The sequence below is a fragment of the Ranitomeya imitator genome, chromosome 7 (assembly GCF_032444005.1).
Source record: "Ranitomeya imitator isolate aRanImi1 chromosome 7, aRanImi1.pri, whole genome shotgun sequence".
NCBI classification, from domain to species: domain Eukaryota; kingdom Metazoa; phylum Chordata; class Amphibia; order Anura; family Dendrobatidae; genus Ranitomeya; species Ranitomeya imitator.
This window is the reverse complement of record NC_091288.1, coordinates 57,210,394-57,230,755: the sequence shown is the minus strand read 5'-3', so window position 1 is coordinate 57,230,755 and position 20,362 is coordinate 57,210,394. Positions and strand designations below refer to the sequence as shown.

Here is a 20,362-nt window from a genome sequence, read left to right as displayed (position 1 = left end):
CTTTTGGTGTACATTCATAGTTTTTTAATAAAATCGTAACTTCTATCACACCTTTTAGCAAAATTCTATTATTCAATGTAATTCTACAATTAATAACACCATTGTGAGTGTCATCATTTTTGACCAGTTCATATTCTATTTAGGATAGGAATTGATATTATTACCTGACACAAAATGTGGATTATAAAGTGTAATCTAATATGAGACGCAAAGAGAGAAACAATAGGTCCTTAAAGACTTCCATAGGTAAAATATTAATATTAATATTAGCCCAACAAGAGCTTGTACATAGCAAGGGAAGTTGCTAGGGTCGTAAAAACTCAAGAGTCCAAGCTCCAAGGAATGTGCCGCCCTCCACTCTATATATGGTATATAAGTGCTTCTCACTAAATTAGAATATCATAAAAAATGTAATTTATTTCAGTTCTTCAATACAAAAAGCAAAACCCATATATTATATAGAGTCATTACAAACAGAGTGATCTATTTCAAGTGCTTATTTCTGTTAATGTTGATGATTATGGCTTACAACCAATGAAATACCAAAAGTCATTATCTCAGTAAATTAGAATACTTTATAACACCAGCTTGAAAAATGATTTTAATATCCAAAATGTTGGCCTACAGAAATGTATGTTCAGCCTTCAGCTCGTCTGCATTGTTGGGTCTGGTGTCTTTCATATTCCTCTTGACAATACCCCATAGATTCTCTATGGGGTTAAGGTCAGGCGAGTTTGCTGGCCAATCAAGCACAGTGATACTGTTGTTTTTAAACCAGGTTTTGGTACTTTTGGCAGTGTGAACAGGTGCCAAGTCCTGCTGGAGAATTAAATTTCTATCTCTAAAAATCTTGCCTTGCGCAGGCATGTATTACGGAGGACAGAGAATGAACTTCAATCCAATATTACAGCCAGCATGCAGCCAGCGGGTAAGGAAAGGGTGAATCAAACATCCGAAAACCCCGCCTCTATGGCTGAAAATTGTTCCCTCCAAATTCAGGTGACAGAGTCCCTTTAAGTCAGCAGTCTTCCCCATGATTGTGGTGCCTACTGAAACAGACTAAGGGACCTTTTAAATGCTTAGGAAGCCTTTGTAGGTGTTTTTGTTAATTATTCTAATTTACTGAAATAATAACTTTTGGGTTATCTTTAGTTGTAAGCCATAATCATCATCATTAACAGAAATAAATGTTGTTGTTTGTAATGACTCTATATAATATATGAGTTTCACTTTTTGCATTGAAGAACTGAAATAAATTAACTTTTTGATGATATTCTAATTTAGTGAGAAGCACTTGTATATAACATTATTTTGTCATATAACACTGATTCTGCTATAGCAGAAATAGATAATACCTAAATACTGTCATGGACAAAACTCATTATGTAAAAAACATTATTACCAATACTGCCACTATACTAGGTTGAAATAATAATGACACACCATGACTACTACCATTCCCACTACATGGTGAATACATAATACTTCCATAAACCAAAACACATAATTCAAAAAACATTATTACCACTATATACTATGTACCGTATTTTCCGGCGTATAAGATGACTTTTTGACCCCTGAAAATCTTCTCAAAAGTCGGGGGTCGTCTTATACTCTGGGTAGGGCGTGTGCAGGGAGCGGTCCTGGATGGTTCCCAGGGTCTGGAGGAGAGGAGACTCTCCTTCAGGCCCGGGGATCCATATTCATGTCCTTCGCACAAGTCATCCTTGGGAACGGAGGCCGCCGCTTGCACCGCTGAGAGCCAGGAGCCGTCAGAAGGTAAGTATATCCATATTTTTTATTTTTATTCTTTTTTTTACATGAATTTGGATCCCAAGGCCTGAAGGAGAGTCACCTCTCCTCCAGACCCTGGGAACCATCCGGACCGCACAATCTATATAAGATGACACATGGCGTATAAGATGACCCCCGTTTTATACGGCGAGTATATCCCAAACTCCATATTTTATATGGAACAGTTGGGGGTCGTCTTATATGCCCAGTCGTCTTATACAACCAAAAATACGGTACTACAGAGTGACTGAATTGCACAACCAAACTATTAAACAAAAAACATTATAAAAAAGATACCAGTTCTGCAAACAAAATAAGAGCTTACTGATATTTAACCCCTTCCTGTTCCCGCAAACAGCAGTACCAGTACAGCGCACCGATCGCGTGGCCTCACGCTGAGTGATGTTTTGGGCCTGTCGCTCGGCAACACAGACATTCAACTCCCTCCAAAGGTTTTCTATGGGGTTGAGATCTGGAGACTGGCTAGGCCACTCCAGGACCTTCATATACTTTTTATGAAGCCACTCCTTCGTTGCCCTGGCGGTGTAATTGGGATCATTATCATGCTGAAAGACCCATCCATGACATTCTCCCAATACTCTTCTGGATAATCCAAATGCTCTCTAGCAAACTTCAGATGTGCCCGGACATGTACTTGTTGAAGCAGGGGGACACATCATGCACTGCAGGATCTGAGTCCCTGGTAGCATAGTGTGTTACTGATGGTAGCCTTTGTTACAGTGGTACCAGCTCTCTGCAGTTCATTCACTAGGTCCCCCCGCGTGGTTCTGGAATTTTTGCTCACCATTCTTGTGATCATTTTGACCCCATGGGGTGAGATCTTGCGTAGAGCCTCAAATCGAGGGAGATTATCAGTGGTCTTGTATGTCTTCCATTTTCTAATTATTGCTCCCACAGTTGATTCACCCCAAGCTGCTCGCCTATTGCAGATTCAGTCTTCCAAGCCTGGTGCAGGGCTACGATTTTGTTTCTGGTGTCCTGCGACAGCTCCTTGGTCTTCACCATAGTGGAGTTTGGAGTGTTACTGTTTGAGGTTGTGGACAGGTGTATTTTATACTGATAACAAGTTCAAACAGGTGCCATTACTACAGGTAATGAGTGGAGGACACAGGAGCCTCTTAAAGAAGTTACAGGTCTGTGAGAGCCAGAAACCTTGCATGTTTTTAGGTGACCAAATACTTATTTTCCACCATAATTTGCAAAATAAATCTTGCCAAATCAGACAAGGTGATTTTCTGGATTTGTTTTCTCATTTTGACTCTCATAGTTGTGGTCTACCTATAATGTCAATTACAGGCCTCTCTCATCTTTTTAAGTGGGAGAATTTGCACAATTTGTCGCTGACTAAATACTTTTTTCCCCACTGTATATATAAATAGCAAAGTATAGGTGCAGCACCAGTGAAGGCAAAAGATTATAAGCGGGTTCAAAGCCTACGAGGCAAAACCAAACCTCAAAACACATCCAAAAAAAGATGAAGGCAGCACTCCAAAAGTCCAAAATATCATGGTTTACTGACCCATCAAACCAGGGTGACATTTTGTTCCAAGAGTGGAACTTTTTCAAGTTCCTTGAGAAAGTTCCACACTTGGAACAAAACGTCTCTGCTGCCATCATTTTTTTGGATGAAGATAAATAGCTGCCAGTGCTGTCTGGTTACACAGGAGTACACGGCAGGGAAAATATTCTTGTGTATAGGGAAGACAGGTCACAGAGACGGCGAATGTGAAGCATATTCCGTTACATAGTATCCCATGGAGGAGGGTGGCACAGTCACTTTGAAAGTTTCAGTCAGGGTGCTGCTATGATCATTCTTTTTTTCTTCCAGTGTAGATTTTCTTCCCATGGCTTAGGGTACGGTCACACTAAGCGACGCTGCAGCGATACCGACAACTATGTCGATCGCTGCAGTGTCGCTGTTTGGTCGCTGGAGAGCTGTCACACAGACAGCTCTCCAGCGACCAACGATCCCGAAGTCCCCTGGTAACCAGGGTAAACATCGGGTTACTAAGCGCAGGGCCACGCTTAGTAACCCGATGTTTACCCTGGTTACCAGTGTAAACGTAAAAAACAAACAAACACTACATACTTACATTCCGTGTCTGTCCTCCGGCGCTGTGCTTTCCTCTGCACTGTCAGCGCCGGCCAGCCGGAAAGCAGAGCGGTGACGTCACCGCTGTGCTTTCCGGCTGGCCGGCGCTCACAGCCAGTGCAGAGAAGCACAGCGCCGGAGGACAGACATGGAATGTAAGTATGTAGTGTTTGTTTTTTTTACGTTTACGCTGGTAACCAGGATAAACATCGGGTTACTAAGCGCGGCCCTGCGCTTAGTAGCCCGATGTTTACCCTGGTTACCAGTGAAGACATCGCTGAATCGGCGTCACACACGCGATTCAGCGATGTCTGCGGGAGGTCCAGCGACGAAATAAAGTTCTGGACTTTTTGCGCCGACCAACGATGGCACAGCAGGATCCTGATCGCTGCTGCGTGTCAAACTCAACGATATCACTAGCCAGGACGCTGCAACGTCAAGGATCGCTAGCGATATCGTTCAGTGTGACGGTAGCTTTAGGGCAATGGGTGAAGGGCCAAAGTCTGTGCTCATTAGATGCCTTCATATATAGTTAGTTACTTGCTGTTCTTGGAGAAGGGTCTTTCCAATAATTCAAACTCAGAACCACTGTCACGATTCCTCTGTTCAATGAGTGATTGTTATTCTGTCCTAAGGAAACTGGGTCATTCGGAGTTGTTGGTGTTTTAGTTGACAGCTCGGCTGAGTGTTTGCCTGATTCTGTTGTTCTGAGTGCCGATACTCTGCTGCCTAACCCTTTGGATCGTGTTCTGACTATCCCTTTGTCTTGTCCTTTTGCTTAGATCTTCTATCTCCTGGTATTTCAACCCTTGAAGTGACCTGACTTACAACTTTGTCTTTTCCCTTGGTTATCTACGTGCTCCCTTAGTACTGACCCTGGAACCTCTGACTTCTCTGCCTGGCAGTCTGTCCATGAGTTGTGACTAGCGTCACAACCTGTAGTATGGCAGACAGAAGGGGCAAAGCCCTTACACACCGTATGATGCCCCAGACACAGCATGATACCCCTATATCTACCCATACAGTACGATGTCCCCTTAACACCACCACAGTAAGATGACCCACAATCTCCACACTGTCTGATGCCCCACAAATTCTATGCAGTATCATGATGCCTAAATCCCCACACAGTATGATGCCCCACACAAGATGATTAACCTCACATAGTATGATGCACCCACTGCCCCCACACATTGTAATTCCATTACAGCCCCAACATAGTATCATGATGCCAATAGAGTTTGATGCCTTCAGTTTCCACCACAAAGTATGATGTCCCACAGCCCCCCTACACACAGTAAGATGATCTCCACATAGTATGATGCTTCCTGTGTCCCACGCACACAGTATAATCCTCCCCGAATGTCCCACAGAACCTTCAGTCTCTACATAGACTGAATGGAAGAGAAATGATTTGTTGTATTTTTGCTCCACTGTTATATTTAATTGTATCTGTTTGCTTAGGACACAGATACAATTGAAGTTGTGACACATCTATGACCTCCCGAGACAGTGGGACTTCTCCCCAAATTCACAGACTGTCTCACAGGATTCGAGACCGTTGGGAGGTATATTTATATCATAGCATGCAATGCTGAAAACCAATATTTTGGAATTAATGACAAAAAAGCATTCATAAGTGCCGTATTCAGGATTTGCGTGCTCGCTAAGGAAAGTCTTAATTCCGTGCTTCAAAACAAACTGACAAAAACTGGATTTTTACAGGTTTGTCACCAGATGATCCAGTTATGTAAGCAGAATATGTGATAAGAGTTTACTAGACTGTTGTATTATTGTGCAATAAATGACTCTTTTTATGATTATTGCACAATGTGGTGGGGCACTTTAACCCACTATGCATTATGTCACGGAGTTCACCAGCAAATATACTTTTATTGCAATGATTTATTGTCTCCTTTTGTATGTTTTATAGCTGGGCAGTGAAAGTTAAATCATTGACAGTATGACAGTCACGTCACTAACCAAAAATGACAACACCAAGGATACCATTAACCATGGAGGAAGGGACTCCCCATACTGCTGATAGTAACCTAAGCCATCACATGTTAATCTGCATTCATACAGTACAACAATCACTGTGAATATTATTTTCTGAGGAACAGGATTGTCTTTGGGTTAATGATGTATCAAATTGAAACATTAGCGTTCTCATACTCCATATCTGCATATTGTTTTGATAAATAGATTTATTGATAGAGATGGATCGATTGATAGATGATAGATAGATAGATAGATAGATAGATAGTGCAGAGCTAGACTAGGAAATGTTTGGGATACTTTGACATAGGCGTCAATCGCCTACTCCTCCCTATTGATTCCTCACTTACAAATACCAAAGATATGATGAGAAGAGGAGGAGGAGAAGAAGAAAATAATCTGGAAGATGAAAAATTGGCCAAATTATTCTTGTTTCAAGCACTTGCGCAGCTCTAAACAGATGTAATTGAGCAATCTACAGCTCCTCATCATGGAGGGAGCAAATGAGCAGCTAAGCATTAGCAAGGGGTAAGGGACCCTTTTGTAAAAGACTGGATCTCTGGGTCTTATGGGCTTTGTGAGTGAATGAATAATAAATTAATAAGAATGTCCAGTATCCTATATATTTTTCCTAAATTTAAATGAAGTATTACTAAGTCTAGATCAAGCCATATTTGTACATTAGTTTGCACTAAATCATAATGTTATGTAATATGTAAATCAAAGATCACAGGTATGCCTGTTTGGAAGGCTCCCATCAGAAAGTTTAGCCAAACTTTAAAATTCATATGTTCTAGAGACTGATAAGTAAACTTAAAGGGAACCTGTCAGGCCCCCCATGGCCTCCAACCCCGCAGCATTCACCAGCCCTGAACAACATTATTTAGTCGAAACCAGGTTTTAAAAAAGCATTTATAAGGTCCCCTTATTCAATGTTCATTAGAGCTTTGACTAGTCGATGGGGTGTTAGTTTCCCCAGAGTATTCAGCCTCCTTTCCATGTTATCACACCCCTGTGGGCGTGACAACATAATTTACAGGAGCTGACGTCATCTCTAGCTTCTGCAAATCTTGTGTATCTGTGTGCATTATTCACTCATGTCATTATGCCAGCTGAGTCTTGTTCCTGCTGAGTCCGACAGTTTTTCGTCTCCTCCATGGACGTGAGCCGCCTTCTGTACTTCTGGTCATGTGCACTACCCCCCTGAAGTCGGGAAGTGTACACCTAGTTACAGAGGCACAGTGACACTTCGTGAGATTCACAGGAGCTGGTGATGACAGAAACTAATTCCCCATCGAATAGTCAAAGCCCTAATTAGCATAGCATACAAGGACCTTATAAATTCTTTTTTTTAAACCTTGTTTTCAGTGGATAAAGTTATTAAGGGCTGGTTAGGCAGGGAATTAAGTCTTACATGGGAGTATACTGATGGTTTGGAGGCAGGACCGGCGTCAGCTTCCGGTGCACCCATGCAAGTGCCAAGGCTGTGAGCAGATGGTGGGCCCACTCGCCGTCAGGGACACCGGCGTGCTATGGGGGCCTGGTGCCTGTGCCTGTGATGTCGCCCGCGAGTGGGCACCCTCACTTGCTCAGGACCCCACTACTTGCAGTACCTCTCTCCATTTCACCACTGCGGCTTCTTCTGCGTTCTCTGACTGTGACATTTTGGGTCAGATGGCGTGATGACTGCACGTCTGTGCACCCTCTGTCTGAGCAGTCACAGTGCAGAGAGCAGGAAGACGGCGACACTGAGGAGTCCAGAAGCAGAGCAGCAGTCAGTGAGGAGAGGTGAGTATTTCATTTCTTTATGTTTGGAGCAATATATGGGGACATCATACACTGGAGCATCATATATGGGGTCCATTATATATGGATCATTATATGGGGCCCATCATTTATTGGAGCATCATATATGGGGCCCATTATATATGGAGCATTACATGGGGCCCATCATATACTGGAGCATCATATATAGGCCCCATTATATATGGAGCATCATATGGGGTTCATTATATATGGAGCATTATATGGGGCTCATTATTCTGTATGGAGCACTATGTGGTGCCCATAATACTGTATGGCGCAATATATAGGGCTCATTATTCTGTATGGAGCACTATGTGGTGCCCATAATACTGTATGGCGCAATATATGGGGCTCATTATTCCATATGGAGCACTATGTGGTGCCCATAATACCGTATGGAGCAATTTATGGGGCTCATTATTCTGTGTGGATCACTATGTGGTGCCCATAATACTGTATGGAACAATATATAGGGCTCATTATTCTGTTTAGAGCATTGTATGGGGTGTCCATAATACTGTATAGAGCAATATATGAGGCTCATTATTTTGTATGGAGCAATACATGGGGATTATTACACTGTAAGGAGCTATATATGGAGCTCATTATTCTGTATGAAGCAATATATGGGGCTCATTACTCTGTATGGAGGACTATGTGGTGCCCATAATAATGTATGGAGGACAATTTATACGCCAAGGGATCTTTGCTTCTACTCTACGTCTGCCACTCCTATATGTGTCTAATCGTTAAACAAGGTAACTAGCTTATATGACACCTTTCATCTGCAACATCCCCTATTCAGGTTAATGTCACATACAACTGTGAATCAAATAATGTTGCTCTGCAGTGTTAGTCTCTTACCATCTCTGGCTCCTCTCCCTTTGTAAATATACCTGTATATGTTTGTAAATATCATTAATGCTTGCCCAGTTATTTTTATCCATTGGTGTGTGTGTTTGTATATTATGATTTAGCTTATTCTCACGTTACATCTTCTTTGCCTCTGTCGATGTTACCGGATTTAAACCTGACATTATTTCTTTGTTTCCGTAGTAACCCCATGAAGAAGACCCGGGAGGGTCGAAACGTTGGGTTTCTATCAGCACGTTTTCTTTTGTGGCAACATTGACTGTAAACACAATAAACTTGTGTAACATTTTTTTCATCATACCGGTTCTGAGTGTGCGGTGATCTCCAGTACATGATTATTGGGACCACATGGTCTGTTCTAGCAGCACCTCCCTGTTCTTGACCTGAGTGCACACCATTACTCCCCCTATGACTTTTTGCTTGGTGTAGCACCGGTCCACCAGATGTCGTCAGACACCTTTGCATACGATATTGCAACCAGTTCTAACATTCTTTCCCAAGTTTTCACTTCAAGAGAGTTCTTGAAGACTCCCCTCCATGAATTGAGGACGAGAGACTACGAGAAAAAGCAACGCAAGCTGTTATCCTACGATCTACATTGCATAACTTTGGCAGAATACCACAAACAGGGCAAGATCCCGAGGGGTCTGAGATGTAATTTGCGCCCGACTCTTTTTTCTAAAAACCCGATTTTTGCGACAAGTATAAGAGGATATTGAATAAGTGTTCCTTGGACATTATAATACTAACCATTGAATTTTTACAGAAAGCAATCACTGAAACGAAGGAGAATATCCAAGCCATAGAAACTCAACTATCTTCTACCTTGGCCTCTACCGACTGGACCAGCCTTAAAGATAAGACGGACAAGATCCTTGTGGACCACCAGAAGTTCCTACAGGAGAGGAAATGACAAAAGTTCCAACGGGACAACGACGACTATACCCACAATAGAGTCTACAAATGGAGCGATACTTCAGGAAACAACCGATGGCGCCGTCCATACCAGCGCAACACAGGTTCCTTCAGCACAGAAAGCGACTCTTCCACAGGCTCCAACAGACCCCGTTTTTTACCGAAAGGCTGCAGGGGAGGTCACCAGTGTACTGACCAACGAGAAGATCGAGAAAGAATGACAACCCGTTCACAGGTAAGATCCCTAATCTAGTTGTCAAAATCTCGGGTTACACGCTCTCCCCTGCGAAACTGAACTTGCTCCAGAAAGGACTATCCTTTTGTCCTACTCCCAACTGGGACAACTTCCAGCTGGAGAGGGACCTGTAACGATTCTATCGTCTAGTGAGGCTCAAGACTCACTTTTGGACTTTGGCCGGGAGCTCCGAGAACAGAGTGTCTCCTAACGGGGACGTCTCTGTTGCGGAAATCCCCCTCTCATCATTGGGACTAAGGAACCCCAGTTCATTCAACCCACCGCAGACGTTCCACGCTACCGAAACATTTATCTCCTTTGTTGATAGAGATGTTAAGGATTTGTCACACCAACATCGTTTGTTTTTTTTCCCACACATACAAACCTAACACCATCTGAGAAACAAGCCCTTACATCTCTTCAGAACAACAAATCTATAATTATTAAACCAGCAGACAAAGGTGGGGCCACGGTCATTATGGACCGTACCCTATACTCTAACGAGGTACTACGTCAACTATCGGACAGTAACACATATAGAATCATTCCAAGGGACCCCATATTTGAGATCCAAAACAAAATCCAGTCAGTCATTAACATCTATACTGACAATGGCATGATAGATCAACAGACAGCCAAGTTCCTCTCTAACCCCCATACAACAACCCCAGTTTTCTACGTCCTCCCTAAAATTCACAAAACCTTAACTAATCCTCCGGGCCGTCCCATTGTGGCATCCACGGACTCAATATTTTCACCTCTGTCTGTCTTTCTAGAAAAGGTTCTAACACCACTAGCCAGGACCACCAGATCATACTTACTGGACACAGGGCACTTCCTCAACATAATCAGACAGCTAGATATGATACCACCAGATAGTCTCTTGGTTACCATGGACGTAAATAGTCTTTATACCTCCAATTCCCATGAAAAGGGTATCCAAGCATCTAAATCACTACTGGAAACCTCCAATATGTCCATTAGCTCCATACAACTGTGTCTGGACCTACTTAAACTAGTGCTATAAGAAAACTTTTTTCTATATGAGGACACTTTTTACATCCAATGACAGGGGACCGCGATGGGCTCAAACGTCGCACCCGCGTACGCAAACTCATTTATGAACTCATTTGAGGAGGATTTTATTTACACAGACGATAGATTTGAACAGTACATTAGCTGTTATCACCACTACATAGATGATATTTTTTTCATCTGGACAGGACCAACTGACTCACTACAAGCATTTCACCAATTTCTAAATTCAGTCTACCGTGAACTCCAATTCACCATACATTATGACTCAAAACAGATTTCTTTTCTATACACCCTTGTATGCAAAGACAACCAGGGCCACCTCTCCACTAACCTACTGTATATTCAAAATGAACAGACTGTAATGGTCTCCTACATTACTCAAGCAGCCACCCTAAAGCCACACGCGACAGTCTTCCTCGCTCCCAATTCTCCAGAGTAGCCAAGATAGTCTCCAATCCTGACATGCTCCCTACACGTCTGGAGAACATGTCCCAAAAGTTTAGGGAAAGGAATTACCCCCAACACCTACTTGATCACGAAAAGTCACGAGCACTTCAACCTCAATCACCGATCCAGAGACGAGCCAACAGGGACAGGGTACCGTTTGTTCATACCTTTCATCCCTTTATGCCCAAAATAGAGTCTGTCATCAAGAAGCACTGGCCATTACTGACAAAGGCCTATCCAAACATTACAAGCTTCTCAGTACCAGCCCTTATGTGCAATAGAAGAGCTCCTAACATCAAGGACAGATTAGTCCGGGCAGACATAGGCAGCTCACGCCCGACTACCAGCCAAAGCGTATTAACAATACGCCACCATGGTACGTTCCCCTGCCTCAGTTGTGCCTCCTGTTCTAACGTCATCAAGTCGGATAGTGTCACACACCCTAGAACGGGCAAAACATAACCCATCCACGGCTATCATACTTGTGACTCCAACTTTGTGATCTATATTATAAAATGTCCCTGCGGCCTCCTTTATGTGGGGGAAACGACACAACATGTCAAAGATTGTATAGCAAGCCACAAATCTACTATCCGTTGTGGCAAAACATGGTTACCCATTCCCGAGCACTTTCTTAAAGTTAGGCATATGGTAGTGCAATTAAAATACCAAGTAATCGAACAGGTACCTAGACCAAGGAGGGGGGGGGGGGGGGCAACCATATCTAATTGCTCAAATTGAGGGAGACATTCTGGATTCACAAACTGGAGACGCTAACTCCCAAGGGCCTCAACAGAGATATAGATTGGCTGCTGTAATGCTCCACTAATTCTTCCCCTTTTTTAAGACACGTTGAGCCCACGGTTCTCTAGGTGAGTTTCCCCCTACACCCTTATTCTCCCTTCCACTCTATCAAGATTTATTAGGATCTACCAGTTTAATAGGGTACATTCCCTCTATATACAGTTTTTGCCACGTTCTGTCATTCTGTTCCGTTCGTCCTACCTCTATAAGGGTCTCTTTCATACAGGCCCAGTAACACCTCTGGCATCCCTAATTTACCTATGGACACATGCATCACGCCCTCGGGCGTGCACATGTATTTTGTATATGTGCATATACTTATAGACGCATACAGAATGTTCCCTGGCTCATACATAGAGGCTCACACAAATATCCCATTGGTGCATGTGACCACAGCTGAACATGCCCATCTTCTGGCATCATGCCCTTACATACACGCAGCGCCGAGTGCGCATGCGCAGTAGCTCTGGCACAGAGCACCACATCACTTCCGGTTGTAGGGGCCGTACTTCCGGTACGGTGGTGCCCGCGACAGCACTTAAACCGGCCGCCTCCCCCATTCTCACAGGCCACATCCAGCAGGGCGCGGGAGCGCCGCTCACAAGGGACAACCAGGCATAACAGGTACTTACTCCCCTCCAACCCACCCTGCTGCGCCACCACTGCCTCTACAGACTATGCTATATCACGGAATGTCTTCCACAGGCCCACTTAGGACGTGACAATCCCTCACTGGGAATCTATATGTCCCCGTCCCAATCCTTGCCAAGGTAACAAGATCACTATATAATGCTTACTCTCCAGTTATACGATCACCATAGCACCTCTGGGGACCAGTAACCCTGTAGTACCAGGGGGGTTCAGTAGTACTGAAAGGCATAGTACCCTACCCCATATCCCATCCCTCTCCCACTATACTTTCCCTTCATTATTACCATCCGCACTCTGCATGCCAGGGGACCCTACCTACTTCTAGATGTCCTACATTTTCTGTTTGCACTTATCCCTATGTAACTTTATTGTTCTATCATCCATCACAGTGACAATTTATACGCCAAGGGATCTTTGCTTCTACTCTACGTCTGCCACTCCTATATGTGTCTAATCGTAAAACAAGGTAACTAGCTTATATGACACCTTTTATCTCCAACATCCCCTATTCAGGTTAATTTCGCATACAACTGTGACTCAAATATTGTTGCTCTGCAGTGTTAGTCTCTTACCATCTCTGGCTCCTCTCCCTTTGTAAATATACCTGTATACAGTGGGGCAAAAAAGTATTTAGTCAGTCAGCAATAGTGCAAGTTCCACCACTTAAAAAGATGAGAGGCGTCTGTAATTTACATCATAGGTAGACCTCAACTATGGGAGCCAAACTGAGAAAAAAAAATCCAGAAAATCACATTGTCTGTTTTTTTAACATTTTATTTGCATATTATGGTGGAAAATAAGTATTTGGTCAGAAACAAACAATCAAGATTTCTGGCTCTCACAGGCCTGTAACTTCTTATTTAGGAGTCTCCTCTTTCCTCCACTCATTACCTGTAGTAATGGCACCTGTTTAAACTTGTTATCAGTATAAAAAGACACCTGTGCACACCCTCAAACAGTCTGACTCCAAACTCCACTATGGTGAAGAACACAGAGCTGTCAAAGGACACCAGAAACAAAATTGTAGCCCTGGACCAGGCTGGGAAGACTGAATCTGCTATAGCCAACCAGCTTGGAGTGAAAAAATCAACAGTGGGAGCAATAATTAGAAAATGGAAGACATACAAGACCACTGATAATCTCCCTCGATCTGGGGCTCCACGCAAAATCCCACCCCGTGGGGTCAGAATGATCACAAGAACAGTGAGCAAAAATCCCAGAACCACGCGGGGGGACCTAGTGAATGAACTGCAGAGAGCTGGGACCAATGTAACAGTAATGTAACAATGTAACCATGGATTCAGATCCTGCAGTGCCAGACGTGTCCCACTGCTTAAGCCAGTACATGTCCGGGCCCGTCTGACGTTTGCTAGAGAGCATTTGGATGATCCAGAGGAGTTTTGGGAGAATGTCCTATGGTCTGATGAAACCAAACTGGAACTGTTTGGTAGAAACACAACTTGTCATGTTTGGAGGAAAAAGAATACTGAGTTGCATCCATCAAACACCATACCTACTGTAAAGCATGGTGGTGGAAACATCATGCTTTGGGGCTGTTTCTCTGCAAAGGGGCCAGGACGACTGATCCGGGTACATGAAAGAATGAATGGGGCCATGCATCGTGAGATTTTGAGTGCAAACCTCCTTCCATCAGCAAGGGCATTGAAGATGAAACGTGGCTGGGTCTTTCAACATGACAATGATCCAAAGCACACCGCCAGGGCAACGAAGGAGTGGCTTCGTAAGAAGCATTTCAAGGTCCTGGAGTGGCCTAGCCAGTCTCCAGATCTCAACCCTATAGAAAACCTTTGGAGGGAGTTGAAAGTTCGTGTTGCCAAGCGAAAAGCCAAAAACATCACTGCTCTAGAGGAGATATGCATGGAGGAATGGGCTAACATACCAACAACAGTGTGTGGCAACCTTGCGAAGACTTTCAGAAAACGTTTGACCTCTGTCATTGCCAACAAAGGATATATTACAAAGTATTGAGATTAAATTTTGTTTCTGACCAAATACTTATTTTCCACCATAATATGCAAATAAATTGTTAAAAAAACAGACAATGTGATTTTCTGGATTTTTTTTTCTCAGTTTGTCTCCCATAGTTGAGGTCTATCTATGATGTAAATTACAGACGCCTCTCATCTTTTTAAGTGGTGGAACTTGCACTATTGCTGACTGACTAAATACTTTTTTGCCCCACTGTATGTTTGTAAATATCATTAATGCTTGCTTAGTTATTTTTATCCATTGGTGTGTGTTTGTATATTATGATTTAGCTTACTCTCACATTACATCTTCTTTGCCTCTGTCGATGTTACCGGATTGAAACCTGACATTATTTCTTTGTTTCCATAGTAACCCCATGAATAAGACTCGGGAGGGTCGAAACGTTGGGTTTCTATCAGCACGTTTTATTTTGTGGCAACATTGACTGTAAACACAATAAACTTGTGTAACATTTTTTTCATCATACCAGTTCTGAGTGTGCGGTGATTTCCAGTACATGATTATTGGGACCACATGGTCTGTTCTAGCAGCACCTCCCTGTTCTTGACCTGAGTGCACACCATTACTCCCCCTATGCTATCTAGATGTAGCAGAGCTAGACCCGTCGTGGGACAAATGGATTAGCAGCATCTCTGCGGAAAGGTGAGTAATATTGTTGGTTTTTTTAAACTCTTTTGCAGATGACTATTTGCATGAATATTACCTTTGAAAACGATGTGTAAATAACATAGAGAATTGGTCTATATAAAAGCTCAAAATCGCATTGTAATCGGATAGCAAGCGCACTGCATTTACATGTAAATTGGATACTACGGTAGGTGTGAAAAATCAGATTGTACTTGCATGACACTCGCATTACACTCGTGCGACTATTGTCACGGAAACTCGGACTGATTTTTCATTTGTTTAGTGTGACTCTGGTCTAACACTGATTATGGTGTCATCACCGCTCACCATCTTGGTTGATTTCTCAAAATTTTGTAGAACATCACAGATGTCAGACATCCATGTTTACTCTGTGGTTGTTTTGTGCAGAGGCTGACCAGAAAAAGCAACGGGCTTGATGTAGCTGGTATTCAACTACTTTCCTCTGCTGCTCACAAAGCCTTACCAACATACGTAATGTGGAGTTTCATCACATGGTCACATCACAGACCAGTCGGTAAACTGGAACATGCAAGCACTGCTGCAGCACTGCAAATCGGCGGTAGCTGTAGGTGGCTTGTGAAAATGGGTGCACATGTGGCGTACCTTCACAAGTAGCTCAGACAAATTTGGGTAGGTTTCAGAGAGCGCTGAACCACTAATTTGAGCATGTGGGCCAGGCATGGTACGTGTGTGAGATTGTCAAACTTCAGAACTACAACCAGGTTACAACCATTATCACACATGACCATGCCTGGATGTAGGTTCAGCGGTGAGAGCCACAGATCTGTCTGGTCTGTTATAACTTTCCACAACTCTGCGGCGGTGTGCTGTTTAACACCTAAACAAATTAGTTTCACCAAAGCCTTTTGCCTCTTCACGAAGGCAGTGCTGCAGTGCTTCCAGCTTGATACTAATATTGACTACGTGCTATGAGATGTCAATTCGGAGATATAGGAGGAGGAAGGGGGTGCAGGAACTAGTGTAGAAGGTGGGGGGAAACCCTAATAGAATTAGGTCCCGCAATCCTCAGCGCCCTGAAAAGGACTTGTCTTTTAATGGTGCAGCAATGGTATAGAAAGTATACAAACCCTGATCTCAACATCACGTTCAGATTCAGATTACGTGACGAAACAGTTGGATTTTCATAGCCTACACCCACAGAAGATCTGTGGTCAGTTCTCCAAGATGTTTGGAACAACTTCACTGCCGAGTTCCTTCAAAAACTGTGTGCAAGTGACAAGTGTACTTAGAAGAATTGATACTTTGATTCTGTTTTGAATGCAAAAGGTCGTCACACCAAATATTGATTTGATGTAGATATCTCTTTTGTACATTCACTTTACAATTTGTTAATTGATTAAAGTAAAATATTAACACTTCGATTTTTTTAAAGTTTTTTTACTTTCCAGCATTTTTTCCACATTTGTCAAACATTTTTAAGGCATACTGCTGTGTGCGAAATTAAACAGAATATAACTTAACAGTGATCCAAAGGCTTTGGCTTTATTCAGGTTTTGAATAGCAGATTTGGGTTTATCAAAATGTGGCTGGTGGTGACAGATCTAGGTCTGTGAAGGCCTAGACCAAAAGTTGTGGCCTGGATTGTGAGCTTACGTGGCCTGAGACAGCAAGGAGATAAGTTGGTCTTCACTGGGAGAACTGAACAAAGATTGAGAGTGTCTCCAAAACCAGTTCTTTCCTGTGTCAGTAAGACAGTACCGTGACAGTCACATAGAACTCCAGACTAGCGGGGCTGTTTCCTACATAACATTACCACGATGGAACTCTTGAAGGTTTGGAGAAAAAACAAACATTATTGCATAACTTATCATTTGGAATATAGCTATTACACATGATTTATTCAGAGAATATATCTAAAACTTGAAGCTCCTGAGAATCAATTCAAAACCTGTAATAGAGACTGTCAACAAAGGAACTATTCATAATTATACCAGTAGAAATTAAACACTAAAGTGGGCGATCTAGCATAGTATTACATGTGTGCCACTTACATAGAAATAAATGTGAACAGAATATTATTGCCTTTATTACATAGCAATGTCATCCAGTTAATTTAGCTGTTGCCGCCAATAGCTGGGTATTGATTAGTGATGAGCGAATATACTCGTTACTCGAGATTTCCCGAGCACGCTCGGGTGTCCTCTGAGTATTTTTTAGTGCTCGGAAATTTAATTTTTCTTGCCGCAGCTGAATGATTTACATCTGTTAGCCAGCATAAGTACATGTGGGGGTTGCCTGGTTGCTAGGGAATCCCCACATGTACTTATGCTGGCTAACAGATGTAAATCATTCAGCTGCATGCTCGGGAAATCTCGAGTAACGAGTATATTCGCTCATCACTAGTATTGATACAATGTAAATCGTTATTCCAATGTGGGATTATGGTTACATTAGTCATTATACTATTTTCTGTGTGCAATTATTGACATGCTTGATGTGGCTTTTCAGCTGAATGTGGTGGCGCATCATGGGACCTACACTAATAGTGTTAACGGAAGGCACACCTTGCTTTGGAATGGATCATAGAGGACAATGTCTTTGATCTTTGCAACAATGTTTGTAAATTGTTAAGGAACTGTACTGATTGGCTACTAAAGTATATTGGAGGTGCTCCGGGGAAGTCTAGGTCTTGAGGCTTCCACTGATCACTCACAACAACACTCTCCCAAAGCATTCAGTTCAGGATGCGCAGGTCGTCAACTTCTGCATGAGTATATGCAAAGAGCAGGTATGGGGTCAATAGAAAAACCTGAGTGCCTCACTACACACTCTGTCTATAGATTATTACAGCACAGTAAATAGAAAAAAAGTGATGATCCACTTCTGGGGAAGCTGACGGCTGGTATTTTTAGGCTGGGAAGGGCCCAATATTCATAGATCTTCCCAGCCTGATAATATAAGCCCATAGCTGTCTGCTTTACCTTTTCTGGCTACCAAAATTGGGGGGGACCCCACATAATATTTTTCATTTATTTATTAAGTTAATGCATGTACAGTAAATTACACATGTGAGGCACTAACTATATATCTGTCTGTCTATCTATCTCTCTGTCTGTTATCTATCTATCTATCTATCTATCTATCTATCTATCTATCTATCTATCTATCTACAGTATGTATCTCTATGTTTGCCCAATTTAATACCTAAAAATCTTTCATTTCCATTCTGCATTCTATACCATCACGCAGGGCCGGCGTCAGCACCCAGCTCACCTGGGCAAGTGCTGGGGTCCTGAGCAGGTGGGGGGTTCCAATTGCCTTCAGGGACACCCACCGATGCATTATGGGGGCCTGATGACAGCACCCGTGAGAGGCCCACCAACGCCCGCTTGCTCAGGGCCCCTGTACTTGCAATACTTACCTCTCCTTTTTCCTCTGCAGCTACAACGTCTCCTGCGTGTTCTGACTCTGTGACATTTTAGGTCAAAGGGCAAGATGACGTGACTAGTGTGCACCCTCTCCACTGAACAGTCACAGTGCAGAGAGCTGGAAGGTGGCGACGCTGAGGAGTACAGAGCAGAGCATCGTCCAGCGGAGAGGTGAGTATTTTTTTTTTTTTAATGTTTGGAGCATTATATGGGGCCCATCACATACTGAAGCATTATATGGGGCCCATTTTGTATGGAGCATTATATGGGGCCCATCATATACTGTTTGGAGCGTTATATGGGGCCCATTCTGTGTGGAGCATTATATGGGGCCCATTCTGTGTGGAGCATTATATGGGGCACATCATATACTGTTTGGAGCATTATATGGGGCTCATTCTGTATGGAGCATTATATGGGGTCCATCATATACAGAAGGATTATATAAGGCCCATTATATATGGAGCATTATATGGGGCCCATCATATACTGGAGAATTATATGAGGCCCATGAAATATGGAGCATTATATGGGACTCATCATATACTGGAGCATTATATGGGACCCATTCTGTATGGGGCATTATATGTGGCCAATTATATATGAAGCAATATTTGTGGTGCTCATAATACTGTATGGAGTATTATATGGGGCTCATTATTCAGTATGGAGCACTATGTGGTGTCCATAATACTGTATGGAGCATTATATGGGGTCCATTATTCTGTATGGAGCACTATGTGGTGCACATAATACTGTATGGAGCATTATATTAGGACTCGTTATTTTGTATGGAGCACTATGTGGTGCCCATAATACTGTATGGAGCATTATATTGGGACTCGTTATTTTGTATGGAGCACTATGTGGTGCACATAATACTATATGGAGCAATATATGGGGCTCATTATTCTGTATGGAGCACTATGTGGTGCACATAATACTGTATGGAGGATTATACTGTCTGGTTTCTGAACTATTGATGTCATTCATGTAATGTAACAAGTAAATTAAATCTTTAGCATTGCACTATACCTATATATTTCTTATCTAAGCCTCATAAATTGTAGTATGTGTTAAAGGGGCCACTGAGACTCTTTCATCTGGGGCAGGTACGTGTCACACAGACGGCACACACACAGATGACACATGTATGCGGCATGTATTGTCATCTGTGCTGCCGGAAAAAAAATGAACTTGTCTACATGTTCAGTTTGTGCAAAAACACAGACATGTGCGCAGCACCATAGATTACAATTAGTGATGAGCGAATATACTCGTTACTCGAGATTTCCCGAGCACGCTCAGGGGTCCTCCGAGTATTTTTTAGTGCTCGGAGATTTCGTTTTTCTTGCCGCAGCTGAATGATTTACATCTGTTAGCCAGCCTAAGTACATGTGGGGGTTCCCTAGCAACCAGGCAACCCCCACATTTACTTATGCTGGCTAACAGATGTAAATCATTCAGCTGCGGCAAGAAAAACGAAATCTCCGAGCACTAAAAAATACTCGGAGGACCCCCGATCGTGCTCGGGAAACCTCGAGTAACGAGTATATTCGCTCATCACTAATTATAATGGGTGTGTGTATAAGTGTCTCTGGTATGTGTGAAAATGGAGCCTAATCGTACTGGAAACATGGA

The 20,362-nt window shown here is 42.8% G+C and overlaps 1 long non-coding RNA gene across 1 annotated transcript; it reads left to right on the top strand.

The window, feature by feature from the left end:
• The first annotated feature begins 8,250 nt into the window (after positions 1–8,250).
• LOC138645851 (uncharacterized) lies at positions 8,251–15,320 on the top strand. Its single transcript, XR_011314779.1, has 3 exons — positions 8,251–9,734; positions 13,064–13,140; positions 15,033–15,320. It is a non-coding gene; the product is annotated as an uncharacterized lncRNA (long non-coding RNA).
• Positions 15,321–20,362: the final 5,042 nt, after the last annotated feature.